The 18,325-nt window shown below is 47.2% G+C and overlaps 11 non-coding genes across 11 annotated transcripts; 8 read left to right on the plus strand and 3 right to left on the minus strand.

Moving 5' to 3' along the window:
• Window positions 1-346: 346 nt before the first annotated feature.
• trnam-cau (transfer RNA methionine (anticodon CAU)) lies at window positions 347-418 on the plus strand. The gene has a single exon. It is a non-coding gene; the product is annotated as a tRNA-Met (tRNA).
• A 7,634-nt stretch (window positions 419-8,052) lies between these two features.
• Window positions 8,053-8,216, minus strand: LOC131119545 (U1 spliceosomal RNA). Its single transcript, XR_009126358.1, has one exon. It is a non-coding gene; the product is annotated as a U1 spliceosomal RNA (small nuclear RNA).
• A 1,093-nt stretch (window positions 8,217-9,309) lies between these two features.
• On the minus strand, window positions 9,310-9,381 carry trnae-cuc (transfer RNA glutamic acid (anticodon CUC)). The gene has a single exon. It is a non-coding gene; the product is annotated as a tRNA-Glu (tRNA).
• Window positions 9,382-10,369: 988 nt separating this feature from the next.
• trnak-cuu (transfer RNA lysine (anticodon CUU)) lies at window positions 10,370-10,442 on the minus strand. Its single transcript has one exon. It is a non-coding gene; the product is annotated as a tRNA-Lys (tRNA).
• Window positions 10,443-10,561: 119 nt separating this feature from the next.
• On the plus strand, window positions 10,562-10,643 carry trnal-cag (transfer RNA leucine (anticodon CAG)). The gene has a single exon. It is a non-coding gene; the product is annotated as a tRNA-Leu (tRNA).
• A 616-nt stretch (window positions 10,644-11,259) lies between these two features.
• Window positions 11,260-11,346, plus strand: trnay-gua (transfer RNA tyrosine (anticodon GUA)). Its single transcript is given in 2 exon segments — window positions 11,260-11,296; window positions 11,311-11,346. It is a non-coding gene; the product is annotated as a tRNA-Tyr (tRNA).
• Window positions 11,347-13,865: 2,519 nt separating this feature from the next.
• On the plus strand, window positions 13,866-13,938 carry trnav-cac (transfer RNA valine (anticodon CAC)). The gene has a single exon. It is a non-coding gene; the product is annotated as a tRNA-Val (tRNA).
• Window positions 13,939-14,549: 611 nt separating this feature from the next.
• trnav-aac (transfer RNA valine (anticodon AAC)) lies at window positions 14,550-14,622 on the plus strand. The gene has a single exon. It is a non-coding gene; the product is annotated as a tRNA-Val (tRNA).
• Window positions 14,623-15,057: 435 nt separating this feature from the next.
• On the plus strand, window positions 15,058-15,139 carry trnal-cag (transfer RNA leucine (anticodon CAG)). The gene has a single exon. It is a non-coding gene; the product is annotated as a tRNA-Leu (tRNA).
• A 1,657-nt stretch (window positions 15,140-16,796) lies between these two features.
• trnav-cac (transfer RNA valine (anticodon CAC)) lies at window positions 16,797-16,869 on the plus strand. The gene has a single exon. It is a non-coding gene; the product is annotated as a tRNA-Val (tRNA).
• A 438-nt stretch (window positions 16,870-17,307) lies between these two features.
• trnal-cag (transfer RNA leucine (anticodon CAG)) lies at window positions 17,308-17,389 on the plus strand. Its single transcript has one exon. It is a non-coding gene; the product is annotated as a tRNA-Leu (tRNA).
• The last annotated feature ends 936 nt before the right edge of the window (window positions 17,390-18,325 follow it).

The following is an 18,325-nucleotide window of genomic DNA, read 5'->3' on the forward strand; positions in this document are numbered from 1 at the left end:
CTTTTGTATGTCACAATGTCAACAAACAAACCCTTCTCATTAGAACAAAACCTCTCTTAATCTTCTTCTCAAGGTGTTCAGGTGTCTTGTACAATCTGACAGTCTTTTGCTGCCAAATCATTCCAGTCGTGGATAATGGAGCTGACCAGGAAAATGCCAGCCGTGGGATTTCAACCAGTGCCTCCTGAGCGTAAGGAACCTTAATCTGGCGCTTTCGATCACTCATCCACCCAACCTAAAACGGTGCCCTGATCAGGAAAAAAAACTGTGACCTTGTGAGGTTCACTGACAACAGAGGACACTCAAAAGGAGCCGCACAAAGCTGGGTACTTGTACAGATGTCAGCAGCAGAGTGGCGCAGCGGTAGCGTGCTGGGCCCATAACCCAGAGGTCGATGGATCGAAACCATCCTCTGCTATGGCTGTACTCTTTACGTGTCCTTTGAAGAGCTTGCAGATGTATGGTCTTTGTTACTTAGCTGACCTGGTCCAGTAAAGAGTTCACGCTTCCTTTACTGCTGTTCTCGATGCATTTATTGCTCTTGAGTGCATTCACACGCCATTGCGGGACATTGAAGCATCGTGAAACACCGTAACTGTCCTCACTAGTCCATTGTCACTCTTATGGACTTGAAAAATCCCAGCCAGTTTCCATTCGTTTCGGGGAATCTCCTCCTCTTTGACGATCACCACATCTCCAACTTGCATGTTTCTTCTTGGCGTATGCCATCTTTGTCTCAGAGCAGTGTTGGTCAGATACTCCTTCCACCATTTGTTCCAGAACTATTCCGACAAATATTGCAATTATCTCCATCTCATTTTAGTATACAAGTCCATCCATCCATCCATCCATTTTCCTCCGCTTATCCAGGTCCAGGTCGCGGGGGGCAGCAGTCTTAGTAGGGAAGCCCAGATTTCCCGGTCCCCGGCAACCTCCTCCATCTCCACCGGGAGGACACCAAGGTGTTCCCAGGCCAGCTGTGAGACATAATCCCTCCAGCGTGTCCTAGGTCTGCCCCGGGGCCTTTTCCCGGCTGGGTATGCCCGGAACACCTCACCAGGGAGGCGTCCGGGAGGCATCCGGCCTAGATGCCCGAGCAACCTCAACTGACTCCTCTCGATGTGAAGGAGAAGCGGCTCTACTCTGAGCCCTCCCGGATGACTGAGCTCCTCACCCTATGTCTTAGGGTGAGTCCAGCTACCCTACGGAGGAAACTCATTTCAGCCGCCTGTATCCGAGATGTCATTCTTTCGGTCATGACCCAAAGCTCATGACCATAGGTGAGGGTGGGAACATACGTAGATCGACCGGTAAATTGAAAGCTTTTTTAACCACGACGGTCCGTTACAGCGACCGCATTACTGCCGAGGCTGCGCCGATCCGTCTGTCGACCTCACGCTCCCACTGTCCCTCACTCGTGACCATACCTAAGATACCTAAACTCCTCCACCTGGGGTAGGACCTCATTCCCAACCCGGAGGGAGCACTCCACCCTTTTACGACTGAGAACCACGGCCTCTGATTTGGAGGTACTGAGTCTCATCCCAGACGCTTCGCACTCAGATGCAAACCGTCCCAGTAAGCGCTGAAGGTCACAGCCCGTAGAGGCCATAAGAACCACGTCATCTGCAAATAGCAGCGATGAGATTCTAAGGCCCCTGAAACAGATTCCCTCAACACCTTGGCTGCGCCTAGAAATTCTGGGATGTCCATAAGTGCACTTGGCACCAGGACACCCTTGGCTGCAGGTCTATGATCGACTTTGCAGTCTTGTCATCAGACCTGCGTCCGCATGTTCTGGACAGGCGGGTGAAGAGAGGGGCTGAGCTGTCAACTGATCACCACCTGGTGATGAGTTGGATTAGATGGCGGGGGAGGATGCTGGACAGACCTGGTAGACCCAAACGAGTAGTGAGGGTGTGCTGGGAACGTCTGGCAGAGTCTCCCGTTCGTCGAGTCTTCAACTCTCACCTCTGGCAGAGCTTCGCCTGCATCCCGGGGGAGGACCGGGATATTGAGTCCGAATGGGCCATATTCCGTGCCTCCATTGCTGAGTTGGCTGAGCGGAGCTGCGGCCGCAAGGCGGTCGATGCCAGTCGTGGCGGCAGGCCCCGAACCCGATGGTGGACACCAGAGGTCAGGGCCGCCATCAAGCTGAAGAAGGAGTCCTATCGAGCATTGATGGCTTGTGGGACTCCGGAAGCAGCTGACAGGTACTGTCAGGCCAAACGGTTCACGGCTTTGGCGGTTGTCGAGGCAAAAACTCGGATGTGGGAGGAATTCGGTGAGGCCATGGAGCACGACTTTTGGTCGGCCTCGAAGGGGTTCTGGCAAACCGTCCGGACCCTCCGAAAAGGGAAGCATTGCCCAGTCCACACTGTTTACAGTGGAGACGGGGCCTGCTGACCTCGACTGGGGATTTGTTTTGGTGAAGTAGGTGCAGACACATCTATTAAAAAATGAAAATACAAAATATACAGTATAAATATATGTACACGGTCTGTTTTTTGTTTGTTGTTCCGGAACTGCAGTCTGATTGTTTTTCCTAAGAGTCCAAACTGAGCGTTAATTTAACGCATATAGAGTGTCAAAGTGGCAGGATGAGGCAGAGGTGGGGTGTGAACAGTGTCGGGGGGGGGGGGGGGGGGGGGGGGGGGGTTCCGGGACTTGTTGATGAGGCTGACAGCAGACGGGAAGAAACTGTTCTTGTGGCGTGAGGTTTTGGTCCTGATGGGCCGCAGCCTCCTCTCAAAGAGACTGTGTCCGGGTTGAGAAGGATTGGCCACAATCCTTTTCTGCACGCCTTAGGGTCCTGGAGGCGTACAGATCCTGGAGGGACGGGAGATTGCAGGAGGTGAGGATGGACTCAATGATGGAGCTGTAGAAGTGCACCAACATTGTCTTTGGCAGGATGAATTTCTTCAGCTGCCATAGGAACGTAGGAAGTACATCCTCTGCTGTGCCTTCTTGATGAGGGAGCTGATGTTCGGCTCCCACTGGAGGTCCTGGGAGATGATGGTACCCAGGATGCAGAAGGACTCCACAATGTCAATCGTAGACTCACAGAGGGTGATGGGGACAGGAGAGGCTGAGTTCTTCCTGTTGTCCACAACCATCACCACTGTTTTTAGGGCGTTGAGCTCCAGGTTGTTCAGGTTGCACCAAGTCACCAGATGGTCAACCTCTCACCTGTAGGCAAACTTGTCGCCGTCAGAGATGAGTCCGATGAGGGTGGTGTCGTCCGCAGACTTCGGGAGCTTGACAGACTGGTGACTGGAGGTGCAACTGTTTGTGTACAGGGAGAAGAGCAAAGGAGAAAGAACGCAGCCCTGGGGGGATCAGGTGCTGACGGTTTTTGTATCTGAGATGTGTTTCCCCAGCTTCACGCACTGTTTCCTGTCAGACAGGAAGTCTGTAATCCACCTGCAGGTGGAGTCAGGCACGCACAGCTGGGAGAACTTCTCCTGGAGCAGAGTTGGGAGGATGGTGTTGAAGGCGGAGCTGAAGTCCACAAACAGGATCCTAGCATAGGTTCCTGCGGAGTCCAGGTGCTGGAGGACCAACACACCAAGGCAGCCGTCCGCAGTGCCATTTTGGAAACACGTGGTGGCATGGGAATAAATGACTACATGGTAATCAGGTGGTTAGGTGTCAGCGGTTCCAGACACATGGGCTGTTTACATTGTCCACAGTAAGAGGGTGATTATTCACAACAGACATGGCTTCCTAAAGAAAGGTTCTCAAGGAACTGTCACTCAACCTGCCAGCACTGTTTGCTAGGACTGAAATGAGCACGCTTTTGATGGTTCTGATCTGGCGCTCCCAAACACCTCCCATATGGCTTGCATTTATAACAAAGTTGCATTGCTTGTCTGCCAGGTATTCTGTTACTCTTTCTGTGTTTATTTCCTTTAGAGACTTTTCCATTTCATTTTTAGTTCAAACTAAGTATGTTCCCTGATCTGATCGGATGTGCCAAACAGCACCTCTGATGGCAATGAAGCATCTTGGGGCATTTATGAATGAGTCAGTGGTCAAGTCCTCCAGCATCTCTATGTGAACACCTCCAGAACATAGACAAGTGAATAGTAGACTGTACTGTTTTTGTTCTTCACGCCCTTGTTTTGTGTGAAAGGGGCCAAAACAATCCATGCCACCATAGGTAATTGGTGGAGAAGGCTCAATGTGGTCTTGAGGTAAGTCAGCCATCTTTTGTTCCTCTGTGGCTCCTCGAGCTTTCTGGCATGGGATGCACTGTCAAATATGTTGAGCCACTGCTTTGCTCCCTCCCACGATCCAGTAGTCATTTGCTCTGAGTTAATTCAAGAACCAATATAGTTCTGAGACTGGACCTTCTCTGCCAATTCAGGAAAAGCAGGGGAATTAGCTCAAATGGTATAGCGCTTGCTTTGCATGTGAGAGGTAGCGGGATCGATTGCCTAAATTCTACAAGGAATCCTTTGTTTTATTGGCTAATTGTAGGCCATTCGCGCACCCCGAGGTTACAGATGTCAAAGGTAAGCTTATATTCAGCAGCACAGTGGCGAACGGTAAATTTATGTCCACAGGTTCCCGATTTGTACAACCCGGCATTAATACCTCTTAGTGTAATTCTACCTTACTGGTGGATGCCTTCTTCTGGTCGCTCCTCAGGGCTGACCTCTGGTAGTGGTGCGGTGGACCCGACGTGAGTGATAGGTTACCGACCGAGAACATGACTGGTGTTTGTGCCCCGATTTCTTTCCTTCCTCCAATGAACCCATGACTGTGGCTTTATTAGCACCACGCTCTGACCAACTGAGCTAATCGACCACAGGACACCATTGCATCAAATGTTTTCAGCTAAAATCGACTAACTCATCCTTAACAGACCGCATTCTCTGTGCCATGCTGTTTTCTTTACCTTTACCTGGTCGGTTGGTTGCCTTGATGGGGGTGTTTCGCAGTTCACTGGGTTCTGCGCTGTTAGTTATGGGGCCGGGGGGTTATGAGGGGCAGGGTGTTGTCGACGGGGGCTTTTGTTGTTCCTTCACGGTCCGCATTCTCTGCACTCGTGGTCTAAATTTTGGGTAGAGGATAATGGGGTCCACTGCCCCCATTGATCTGCTCCTTGCAGTCTTGGTGACTGAGAGGATTGTTGACGCTCTGCTTTGACATGCTGTTTTGTTTACCTCTCGAGGGTGTTTCGCTGGTGACAATTGACACTTTGGTCTCCCTCCCTTGTATGAACATGTTTCCCCATTGGTGAACTGTTTTTGTGTCCATGCCAGATGCACAGGATTTCCTTTTCTACTAAAGGCACCATTCAAGTCAAGTTTGCATGCTTCACAGGCACGATGCTTTAGTTGGTCAAATTACATGCCTAGCAAAGAGGGGCTCATTGGTTCCAATTCCAGCAGTCCTCTACTGGTATTTCCATACTTTTTTTATCAGAGGTCATGTTGAGATACAAAGCCTGTTTTCAGGAGAAATGGAGAAAGGAGAAAGGTCTTCTTTGTACACTTTTCAGCAGCAGACATTTTGAAAAGCACCCCTGGTTTACTGCCCAGGAGTAACAGCCTCGGCCACTCTAGAATGAAGGGTGAAGCCACTTCAAGATGCAAGAAGCTGTCACTAGTGGGATTCGAACCCACGCCTCATTCGAGACTGCAATCTGAAGGCAGTGCCTTCGACCACTCGGCCACCCTGACCCTCCAGAGGCCACTTTTTAAAAGGCATTCACACACTCTGCGTTTTGTTTCCCATGTGGGTATTATGTTATGTTAGTCCAGATTAACAACCTAGTTATTTGTGTCAGTCCCAGGGACCATTTCCAGACCCTCGTGTGACACTTATGTTGGACTCTTTTGGAGAGCCCTTACATTCTTCCCAATAGGTAAACCCTTTGTATCGGTGCCAAATATATACGGGATTCCCCACCTGCTGACCGAATGACACACGACAAATGGCGTTGTCTCAACGTTGCAAGCAGTTACTGTCTAGAAGAGTAAAGGCAGCATTGCCAGGTTGACATGCTCAGCTGGCACTATGGCTTAGCTGGTGAAAGTGCCTGTCTAATAAACAGGAGATCCTGGGTTCAAATCCCAGCAGTACCTGGGTGCTTGGTCCGTGAAACTTTGGCAGCTGAATTTTGAGCCACGTACCTCTTTTTGTCACTTGCCCTTCAAAAACGAGTCTACGGTGCATCCACACCTGACATGATTGTTGTGGATCCCGTTACGCCAGAAGGTGCTTGAATCCAAAGAGTATGACATTGTGATGTTTTGTCATTCAGCGCCACTTTGCATAGGCTCAGCCACTTTTCTCCGACAGCACAAACCCATGTGGCATTGGTGGTTCAGTGGTAGAATTCTCGCTTGCCAAGAGGGAGGCCCGGGTCCAATTCCCAGCCAATGCAGTGTATATCAGCTTGTACCTTTCTTTAGAGTTCATGTGAAAAAGTACAAAGGCTCTTTTTCCTGCAAAAGGGTAGAACTCAGAATGACACCTGAAACGTAAGAGAACGGACCACCTGACAGTTAAGGTGGACAGCACTTGAGTATTTGCACATTTCTGTCAGAAGTAGAAACTTATTGAAACCTTACTGCAGTGATGCTGATGTAGTCTCTGTGCAATTGGTCAGAGCGTTGGCCGGGCCGCGCTTGTGTTGTTGACATTTGCTGCCAGCCAATCAGGATGCGAGACAGATGTCAGACAAGCAGAGAGACTTTGGAGAAATGAAGTCAGGTATTTGAATCCCGTCTAAGCCAGCAGTCAAGTCACAGTTTTCTTCTCCACAATATTATTTTTTTCCAATTAATCCCTATATAATTACAAACTATTCATATCAGGCTTATATTGATAGCAGTGCTTGAAATAAAATACAAAATCAATGCAATGTCACGAAGAATATTTATTTATCAGGTTGCCACACTCAAGAACACTCTCAATCATAATAAAAAAAATCTACATGTAAGCAGTTATGAATAAAGAATATACACATTGTTCATTTATTTTGCCGCCTTTGTTTCTCCTTTTCATAAAACGGAGAGGCCTGGAACTCCCTCCAGCTCATCTCTTTTCCCATCCTGTGCTCTCTATAGATGGAGAACACTTTGGCAGGACAGTAGATGTACTTCTCTGAAGCCAGTGTGGATGCGGGGGCTTTTCCGGCCCTGCTTCAGCTGCATCCTGCAGAGGCACTTTCGGACAGGGGGTGGAGGAGATTCCTCCCTCTTTCTCTTCTTCTGCTGTTTTTCCTCCACCCTCTTTCTTGTCTCATCCACCTCTCGCTGGAAGAAGTCTGTTTGACTGAAATCTTTAAATGGCATCTTCGGGTCTGCCAGACCTTCTGCAGCAATAAGATTATCTGACAGGGCCTTGTTGATGAACGTCGTGGTTGATGTCCCATCCACTTGATATTTTCATTTTGGTTGGCCACAGCACAGACATGGTTTTTGTTTGAGTTTTTTGACACAGGAGGTGGTTGCTGCTGCTCCAATGGGGTATGAGCAGGTGGTGGTGGTGAAATAACCATCACTGCAGGCAGTGTCACTACAGGCACAAGATGCAACTATTCCAACAAAGGTACAAATGATTACGTTTTTACCTGGCTTTGCTTTGGCTGAGCGAGAAGTCCTTTCAGGCAAGAAAACAGCAAAAAGCAACACACACCAGCCGTGACTCAGACAAAACACAGAATACAAACAACAACACGATTACGGCTACAAGCTATCGTTTTTTGGGTGAGAACCATGAACTCTTACTCAGAGGTGCGGATTGCTCATTCTCGCTGCTTCAAATTTGCCTGCGAGCAAACCTTGAACTTTAGACTCAGATCAATCGAAATGGTTGCCGACGCTCTTTCTCTGTCTTGTTGCCGTTTCTCATTGAGGTTTCCTGACTGAGAGCAGATCGGCCTCACGGCTGGTTGGTTGTCTCCCGTGGACGGGCAGACCTTTCCAGCAAGCATTGGTAGTGCTGGGCTGGTCGTTTCTTGCACGGTCTGGCTGCACTCGCAAGCCAAGGAGCTTGGCGCGGTGCTGCACCTGCCTCTTGTTTTAAACACGGGATAAGGGGAGAGCGCGAACGCAGTCCCCCACTACCACAAATTATGCAGTCGAGATTCACGCATTTGGGGAATTCGCAGAGGTCAGCTCAACCCATGTGCAATGGCTGAGCCTCGCCCTGGGTGAACCACCTTCTTGATCATGGTATCTCCCCTGCCAGGTAAGTATGAGTTGCACCGGTCCCGCCCGGACTAGTCTCTCGCACATGCCACATGCTGAGTGGTGGTCTCATCAGGTCGCCCACAACAAGCCCAGCCACTTGACCTGTGTCCAAATTCAGAGACAGGACTCTGGTTATCTCAAGGAGTCAGTCTGTATGGCACTCTTGTGACTTCATTCTGAGCAAAGGCAGCGGCAGCAAGTGGCTTAGTGCAGTTGCTGCAGACGTTCAATGCGTAGACTGAAGTACTGACTCCACATCCCTAGTCACACCATGTAACATGAGAGGCCAATATGTTGAACCCTGACACGTGTAGATGTGCAAGGTCGTTGTGAGTCAGTGGGTTGTCAGGTTCAAACTCCTGTGACACTTGTAAAAACACTTAAATGCAGAAATACAGAAGAGACAGACAACAATATTCAAAGTTACTCGCAGCGAGGAGAGTGAAACCACATACCCAGTGACATGCCGCTCCACTGAGTATGCAGTTCAAACTCCTCTTTATTTATTCTCTTTTGGGGGTCCCTACTACATGGTCATGCAACTCTAGTGGTGGCAGTTGCACGAGCTGTATTTGTTTCTCTATGTGTATGTGTGTGTATGTGTGTGTATTACTTTTATTGTTTTATGAGTTCTTATCTTGACACGTTCTTGCAGGATAAACGTGAACATCTGCAGGGTTGCGGTTGGCGCATCCAGGCACATCCAGGACCTGGGGGTTGCTGGGGGTCTCTGATCAGGGTCACAGGAACATTTCTTCTTCAGCACATTCAAACACTCTTTCTATTGTCTAAGCAAATGGATATAAGGGTGATAACTGATGCTATATTCATTCTATCTACATTTTATTCTAACAAGGATCTATCCCTGAGCATCCGACAAATGCTCTGTCTCACCCTAATGTGACAGCATGTGTCCTGACAGCATTCTCAGTCGAGGACCTTGTCTTATTGTGTTGTCCATTGTGTGTCCATGTTTTGTTTATATTTCTGTTGTCAGTCGCTTCAGGATGACAACGGTTTGTGCTTCAAGATGACCCCGACCATTCGACCGAGGCCGAAGACAAATCCTATCTCCAGTCAAAACCTACCCAAATGTCAATTCCCTGACCGGGAATCGAACCCGGGCCACGGCGGTGAGAACGCCGAATCCTAGCCACTAGACCACCAGGAACTGCCTTATGTCTGCACTCAGCAAGGCAGAGACAGTGTCACTTTGACGTACTCCAGCAAAGGAACCAAAATAGTTCTGTGACTGGACCTTCTCTGCCAACATTGCAGCAGCAGGGGAATTACCTCAGATAGTAGAGCGCTTCCCTTAAATGTTAGACCCGAACCTCTTTTGTTTTGCTAATGTGGTCTGTTTTCTTAGCCCCGCAAATGTCCAAATGCACAATGTTTTTGAAACACATATTGTTGGAATAAAGCACATTCAATAAGCTTACTTCATATTATCTAAGTTACTATTACATGCACATAGATCACACGTTTGCACAACTCATCACATTCCTTTAGACACTCAATAACAGGATGTCTCCTTGAGACATTCTGCTTTCTCAAAATAAGCTTGATGTCTCCTATCTGTCTTTGCTTTCTCAAAATATGCTTGATGTTGAAACCAGTCTCAACCGTGTGAACTGTTCCCCCTCCCTTAGACGATTGAGACCTATGTAATAGGGCACACCTAAACTCTAATTAATAAAAAGAAGGAGAGCAGAGACTGTTTTCAGAGTAGGTTGGATGAATGTTACTGAACAGTCTCTGATCACTCTCCTTGCAAGCCTATATCTCACGTCTTTGTGTCTTCTTTCACAGTGGGTGATAATGTTTTGGGTTTAACCCTAACAATAGTGTAGCGGTTATCACGTTTGTCTAACACGCAAAAGGTCCCCAGTTCGAAACTGGGTGGAAACATGGCCATTCAAGTCCTTCTTTTACAAAAAAAGTTAAGGTGACAAATAGGAACAAGGACTTGTGCTTGATCTCTGAAGGGACTTGAACTCTTGACACTCAGATTTAAAGTCTGATGCCCTACGAAGTGAGCCCCCAGGCCTTTGGTCAAAAGACTTGTTTTTGTGTATTTGGAATGAAATGTTTTCTGCATGTTGAACAGTTTTCAACAGGAAAGATATCTTTCAGATGTATCAATAAAAGTGCTGAATCGCCCAATATGGGGCTCGAACCCACGACCATGAGATTAAGAGTCTCATGCTCTACCGACTGAGCTAATCAGGCCTTTTGCTGCTCTAGATATCATTTTTTGTTCTGTTTTTATTGATGTGGCCATCCTGATGTTTGATCAATTCCACAGCTGACCTAGTTTCTCAGGGAACAGAAGGAGCAAGACCTGGAGGGTCAGGATGGACGAGCGGTCGAAGGCGCTGCATTCAGGTTGCAGTCTCTAATGAGGCGTGGGTTCAAATCCCACTTCTGACAGTGCGGGGCCGCAAGTCTTTCCAGTTCCAGTTAAAAGCCTGGCTCCTCATGTAGTTTCCATAAAGTACCAAGGTGTTGTCCTTGTATTTTGAGGGCAAAGGAGGCGTTTGCAAGAGGACCTCAGACCTGGTCACCTGAACAGGGACTTGAATCCGGGACACTCAGATCAAAAGTTTCATGTTCGGGACCAAATGGTCCTTCGAGCCAAATATCTTCCCAGTGACCTGCAAGATCCAGAGGGAGGCAGGGATGTTCTGTGCCTCCATTGTCGAGGCGGCAGTGGCCCTAAGGTGGTCAGGGCCTGTCGTGGCGGTAATCCTAGAACCCGTTGGTGGATACCGTTGGTGAGGGATGCCGTCAAGCTGAAGGAGTTCTATTGGGCCTTTTTGGCTCATGGGACTTCAGCTGACAGGAACCGACAGGCCAAGCGGTCCGCGGCTTTGGCATTCGCTGAGCCAAAAACTCTGACATGGGAGGAGTTTGGAGAAGCCATGGAGAAGGACTTCCGGACGGCTTCGAAGAGATTCTGGATCCGGCGTCTCAGGAAAGGAAAGCAGTACACAGTGAAGACGCTGTCAAACGCTTGGCTGTACTCATTCGCACCAAAGCAACAAGACCTTCGATAGCTCAGTTGGAAGAGCGGAGGACTGTAGTGGTTCAAGCTGGCATCCCTAGGTCGCTGGTTCAAGTCCGGCTCGAAGGACAAGCTGTTTCTTGTGTTATGTCTGCCAGCAAAGAATGGCAATACCGTCTTGTCTGAAGGACCTCCGCTTCCCTGTCAATGGAGTTGGACTTGAGTCTTTGTCACGCAGTCTGAAATTGGCAAACGGAGTAATTCTGATTGAGTGATCATTTGAGTGTCTATTTGAATACGTTTCATCTCAACTCCTGTTGGAAAAGAACAGCCATTTCCATGAGAGCACAAGACCCCTGGATTGTACCCGAAAATACTTTACGCTCATCAGAGAGTAAAGTTGTTGTCCTGGTTTGCAAAGCCTCCATTGTTACGCCAGAAGGTGCCAGTCACATCCAAAACAAAGGGTTCCATGGTGTAATGGTTAGCACTCTGGACTCTGAATCCAGTTTAGGGTGATACCTATGGCTGTATTTGGCCTAGATATCGGGATTGGGGCCCGGATTAGTATTCGCTACTTGGGAACATTTCATCAAAAAACAAAGGAGTTCATGGAGAATGCGAGCGCTCTACCATTTGAGCTAATTCCCCTGCTGATGCAGTGTTGGCAGAGAAGGTCCAGTCTCAGAACTATTTTGGTTCCTTTGCTGGAGTACGTCAAAGCGACACAGTCTCTGCCTTTCAGAGTGCAGACATGATGCAGTCCCTGGTTGTCTAGTGGCTGGGACTTGGTGCTCTCACCACCGCGGCCGTTGTTCGATTCCCGGTAGTTGGAATAAAGCTGTATATATCATGTAATCAAATTCAATAAGCTTGCTTCATATTATCCAAGTTACTATTACATGCACATAGATCACACGTTTGCATAACTCATCACATTCCTTTAGACACTCAATAACAGGATGTCTCCTTGAGACATTCTGCTTTCTCAAAATAAGCTTGATGTCTCCTATCTGTCTTTGCTTTCTCAAAATATGCTTGATGTTGAAACCAGTCTCAACCGTGTGAACTGTTCCCCCTCCCTTAGACGATTGAGACCTATGTAATAGGGCACACCTAAACTTTAATAAAAGAAGGAGAGCATAGACTGTTTTTCAGAGTAGGTTGGATGAATGTTACTGAACAGTCTCTGATCACTCTCCTTGCAAGCCTATATCTCACGTCTTTGTGTCTTCTTTCACAGTTAGTGATAATGTTTTGGGTTTAACCCTAACACCGGTCAGGGAACTGACATTTGGTTAGGTTTTGACTGGAGATAGGATTTGTCTTGGTCCTCGGTCGAACGGTTCGGGTCATCTTTCAGCGCTGTCTGTGAACTGCTGTCACTGCACATGAAAACAATTCCAAGTCCGCCAATCGAATCCCGGTCTACCTGGTCGACGGACACGTAAACAGTGCAGGTACCCTCCTTTGTGCGGCTCCATTTCAGTGTCCTCCGTTGTCAGCGAACCTCACAAGGTCACAGTTTTTTCCTGATCAGGGCACCGTTTTGGGTTGGGTGGATGAGTGGTCTGAAGCACCAGATTAAGGCTCCTTTCGCTCAGGAGCCACTGGTTGAAATCCCACAGCTGTCATTTTCCTTGTCAGCTCCATTATCCACGACTGGAATGATTTGGTAGCAAAGGACTGTCAGATTGTACAACACAGCTGAGCACTTGGAGAAGAAGATGAATAGAGGTCTTGTTCTCCCGGACTGGTTGTTGCAACCGCAACCCTGCTCAAGGTTCAACGTGACACACAAAACAGGAACTCCACGTCTGGGAATCGAACCGCGTAATCTTCCATGTGACAGGCAGAGATACTGGCCACTATACTAACAAGGACTGCTGCTGAGTTGATGTAGTGTCGATTGGCCAAAGCGGAATTCAGAACAGGCTTGTGGCCTATGACCGTTTTTATGGTAGCTGGAGACTTCAACCAGTGAAATCCTTCCATTTTTCTGTAGCTCTTATCCTCATCAACGGACTGTATTCCCCACCCGTTACCGGCATGGGGACATTCCAACCCAAGTTGAGAACACACTGGACCAGGTACACAGCAACACACGTGGCACAGACACAGCTTCACCCTGCCCCCACTTTTACCCACGACTGAAAAAGCAGAACACCACCTTAGAAGCTGAAATACTCACTTGGGAGAACGTTAGACTGAAGTTCTAAAGGTCCCTGGTTCAAGACCGGTTTTCAGAAAAATCCCTGTTTATGTTGTGACTTGGCAAATAGTTTGAAAAGGCTTATTGGCTGGCTGAAAGGACCTTAGCTTCATTCTTCAAAAGGCCAGACATCCAGCCATCCAGACAATGTTAGAGGAGGTTACAAACCATTGACTCCAAGGGCACAAGTTGAGTCCACCAAGATATCAAAGTGACCCCGAGGGTGGCTAAGGTGTTTCTTTCAAGCCGCGATTGTGATGTCTTGTTTTGTTGAAGAAAAGCCCATTATTTCTGGAACAGTTTTCTCTACAAAGGAGACATCTTTGTCCATTTGGACAATTGTCAATCTGCCCCCACTTTGGACACATCGTCATGTTTCATTGTTTGGCAACTGCTTTGTGACTTCACCAGTCCCCTTAAAAGCCCCATCCTTCAGGTTTCCATAGTGTAGTGGTTATCACGTTTGCCTCACACGCAAAAGGTCCCCTGTTCAAAACTGGGTGGAAACATGGCCTTTCAAGACCTCCTTTTACAAAAAAATCAAGATGACAAATGGGAACAAGGATATGTGCTTGATGTCTGAAGGTGTACACACGAGCATCCATCCCCAGTTTGGACACACAATCCATATTTCCCGGATGACTGATGGGCTGGGAATACATAACAGGTCGGTGTTGGAGGACCTGATGGACCGCGAGGGTTCATAACGTAAAAGAAATTCAGAAAAAATAAGAAGGCCCACAACCCCCAAGGCATTTAAAAACCATTAAGAGAACCTTCAAATGGATCCTGAAACATACAGGGAGCCAATGCAGTGATTTTAGAAGCGGTGTAATATGCGCCTGCCTTCTGGTCCTCGTCAGCACACGTGCAGCAAAAGTTGTTCTGTAAAAGTTGTAGACTTGTGATGTTTCTTTTAGGAAGACCAGAAAGCAGGGCATTGCAATAGTCAATACGACTGGAAATAAAAGCATGCATCAGCATCTCTCTATTTGCCCGAGAGAGGAACGGGCGGACTCTGGCTGTATTCTTTAAATGAAAAATAAAATCCTGTTTTTGTAACATTTTTAATGTGTGGAATAAAATTGAGCTCAGTCCCCTTAAAAGCCCCTTCCATCAGGTTTCCATAGTGTAGCGGTTATCACGTTTGCCTAACACGCATAAGGTCCCCAGTTCGAAACTGGGTGGAAACATGGCCATTCAAGTCCTTCTTTTACAAAAAAAAGTTAAGGTGACAAATAGGAACAAGGACATGTGCTTGATCTCTGAAGGGACTTGAACTCTTGACACTCAGATTTAAAGTCTGATGCCCTTCGAAGTGAGCCCCCATGCCTTTGGTCAAAGGACTTGTTTTTGTGTATTTGGAATGAAATGTTTTCTGCATGTTGAACAATTTTCAACATGAAAGATATCTTTCAGATGTAAAAGTGCTGAATCACCCAATGTGGGGCTCCAACCAACTACCATGAGATTAAGAGTCTCATGCTCTACTGACTGAGCTAACCGGGCCTTTTTCTGCTCTAGATATCATTTTTTGTTCTGTTTTTATTGATGTGGCCATCCTGATGTTTGATCAATTCCACAACTGACCTAGTTTCTCAGGGGAGAGAAGGAGCAAAACCTGGAGGGTCAGGATGGCCGAGCGGTCGAAGGCGCTGCATTCAGGTTGCAGTCTCTAATGAGGCGTGGGTTCGAATCCCACTTCTGACAGCTTCTTGCATCTTGAAGTGGCGTCACCCAGTAAACCAGGGGTGCTTTTCAACATGACCGCTGCTGAAAAGTGTACAAAGCAGACCTATTGCATCCTGGGGTCTTGCGTTTCTCCGGAAAACACTCTTTGTACTTCAACATGACCTCGGATGAAAAGTATGAAAACCAGATTCATGGAAATACCAGAAGAGGACTGCGGGAATTGAACAAACAAGCCCCTCTTTGCTAGTCTTGTAATTTGACCAACTATCTTTTCCCCTCCTCTGCTGAGTGTCCACTGAATGTAGGTGGCTGTTCTCACAGGGACATCAATTAGTTAAATTAGTTGTATCACTGGTTGAAATCCCACAGCTGGCATTTTCCTGGTCAGGTCCATTATCCACGACTGGAATGACTTGGCAGCAAAGGACTGTCAGATTGTACAACACAGCTGAGCACTTGGAGAAAAAGATTGAGAGAGGTCTTCGGGTTTGCTCTACCCGAATCGTAACCCTACTGAAGGTTATATGTCACATTGTGACATACAAAACAGGAACTCCATGTCTGGGAATTGTGCACCAGTTTTCCACGTGACAGGGGGTGACACTGTCCACTATACTATATATCTGGGGACGTCAACCAATGAAAACCATCCATTTTCTGTACCTTTTCTGTATCCTCATCAACGGACTGTATTCCCCACCCGTTACCAGCATGGGGACATTCCAACCCAAGTTGAGAACACACTGGACCAGGTACACAGCAACATACGTGGCACAGACACAGCTTCCCACTGCCCCCACTTTTAGCAAATGACTGAAAAAGCAGAACGCCACCTTAAAAGCTGAAATACTCACTTGGGAGAGTGTTAGACTGACGTTCTGAAGGTCCCTGATTCAAGCCTGGGATTCAGCACAATCCCTGTTCATGTTGCGACTTGGCAAACAGTTTGAAAAGGCTTATTGGCTGGCTTCATTCTTTAAAAGGCCAGAGATGAGGTTACAAGACAAACCAGTGACCTCAAGGGCACACGTTGAGTCCACCTGGCCGTGTTCTCTAGACGAGTCTCTTGTAATGCAATCGTGAATAAACCCAGTCCGTGATTTATTGTTCCCAAGTACCAAACACTAATCTGATCCCAAGTCCCGATTTCTATGCCAAAAAAGCCTTAGGTCTAACCCTAGACCCAGTCCTAACTGCCTTCTCCAGTCAAGCACCTTATCTTGTTGTGTAGTACTTACCAGAAACTCAATGCATAAGGCTAAAAATAAGCAATTAGCTAAAAATGTCATCCAATACTTCTCTACAAGAGAGGAGAAATATGATCTCAGGGAAGAAGTACATTTGAAACACTTCTATGCTAGTACTTATATGCACCCAGACAAGGTTAGAGGAGGTTACAAGCCAAACCATTGACTCCAAGGGCACAAGTTGAGTCCACAGAGATATCAAGGTGAGCCCGAGGGTGGCTAAGGTGTTTCTTTCAAGCCGTGATTGTGATGTCTTGTTTTGTTGAAGAAAAGCCCATTATTTCTGGAACAATTTTCCCTACAAAGGAGAAATCTTTGTCAATTTGGACAATTGTCAATCTGCCCCCACTTTGGACACATCGTCATGTTTCATTGTTTGGCAACTGCTTTGTGACTTCGCCAGTCCCCTTAAGAGCCCCTTCCTTTGGGTTTCCATAGTATAGTGGTTGTCACGTTTGCCTCACACGCAAAAGGTCCCCAGTTCGAAACTGGGTGGAAACATGGCCTTCCAAGTCCTTCTTTTACAAAAAATCAAGGTGACAAATGGGAACAAGGATATGTGCTTGATCTCTGAAGGGACTTGAACTCTTGACCCTCAGATTAAAAGTCTGATGCCCTACGAAGTGAGCCCCCAGGCCTTTGGTCAAAAGACTTGTTTTTGTGTATTTGGAATGAAATGTTTTCTGCATGTTGAACAATTTTCAACATGAAAGATATCTTTCAGATGTATCAATAAAAGTGCTGAATCGCCCAATGTGGGGCTCCAACCAACTACCATGAGATTAAGAGTCTCATGCTTTACCGACTGAGCTAACCGGGCCTTTTTCTGCTCTATATATGATTTTTTGCTCTGTTTTTATTGATGTGGCCATCCTGATGTTTGATCAAGTCCACAACTGACCTAGTTTCTCAGGGGACAGAAGGAGCAAGACATGGAGGGTCAGGATGGCCGAGCGGTCGAAGGCGCTGCATTCAGGTTGCAGTCTCTAATGAGGCGTGGGTTCAAATCCCACTTCTGACAGCTTCTTGCATCTTGAAGTGGCGTAAACCAGGGGTGCTTTTCAACATGACCGCTGCTGAGAAGTGTACAAAGCAGACCTATCCTGGGGTCTTGCGTTTCTCCGGAAAACATTCTTTGTACTTCAACATGACCTCGGATGAAAAGTATGAAAACCAGAGTCATGGAAATACCAGAAGAGGACTGCAGGAATTGAACAAACAAGCCCCTCTTTGCTAGGCTTGTAATTTGACCAACTATCTTTTCCCCTCCTCTGCTGAGTGTCCACTGAATGTAGGTGGCTGTTCTCGCAGGGACATCAATTAGTTAAATTAGTTGTATCACTGGTTGAAATCCCACAGCTGGCATTTTCCTGGTCAGGTCCATTATCCACGACTGGAATGACTTGGCATCAAAGGACTGTCAGATTGTACAACACAGCTGAGCACTTGGAGAAAAAGATTGAGAGAGGTCTTGTTCTAGTGAGACGGGTTTGCTCTACCCGAATCGTAACCCTACAGAATTGATACCCGCATTCGCCAAGGAATCCTTTTCCAAAATCTGTTTTTTGTAGAAGAGATGACAAAATTGATTTCAGGATCTATCCATCAGCATCAGACAAATACCCCAAACCTAATCCTGGCCGTGTTCTCTAGACCAGTCTCTTGTCATGTAATAGTGAAGAAACCCAGTCCGTGATTTATTGTTCCCATGTACCAAACAATAATCTGAGCCCCAATACCAATTTCTATGCCAAATACAGCCTTAGGCCTAACCCTAAACCCAGTCCTAACTGCCTTCTCCAGTCCAGCACCTTATCTTGTTGTGTAGTACTTACCAGAAACTCAAGTCCATCATTTATTGATGTTTTATTCAGTCGCCTCAGGATGACAGCAGTTCACAGATAGCGCTTCAAGATTACCCGAACTGTTCGACCAAGGACCAACCCAAATCCGCCAC

Source organism: Doryrhamphus excisus, unplaced genomic scaffold, assembly GCF_030265055.1.
Source record: "Doryrhamphus excisus isolate RoL2022-K1 unplaced genomic scaffold, RoL_Dexc_1.0 HiC_scaffold_27, whole genome shotgun sequence".
NCBI classification, from domain to species: Eukaryota; Metazoa; Chordata; class Actinopteri; order Syngnathiformes; family Syngnathidae; genus Doryrhamphus; species Doryrhamphus excisus.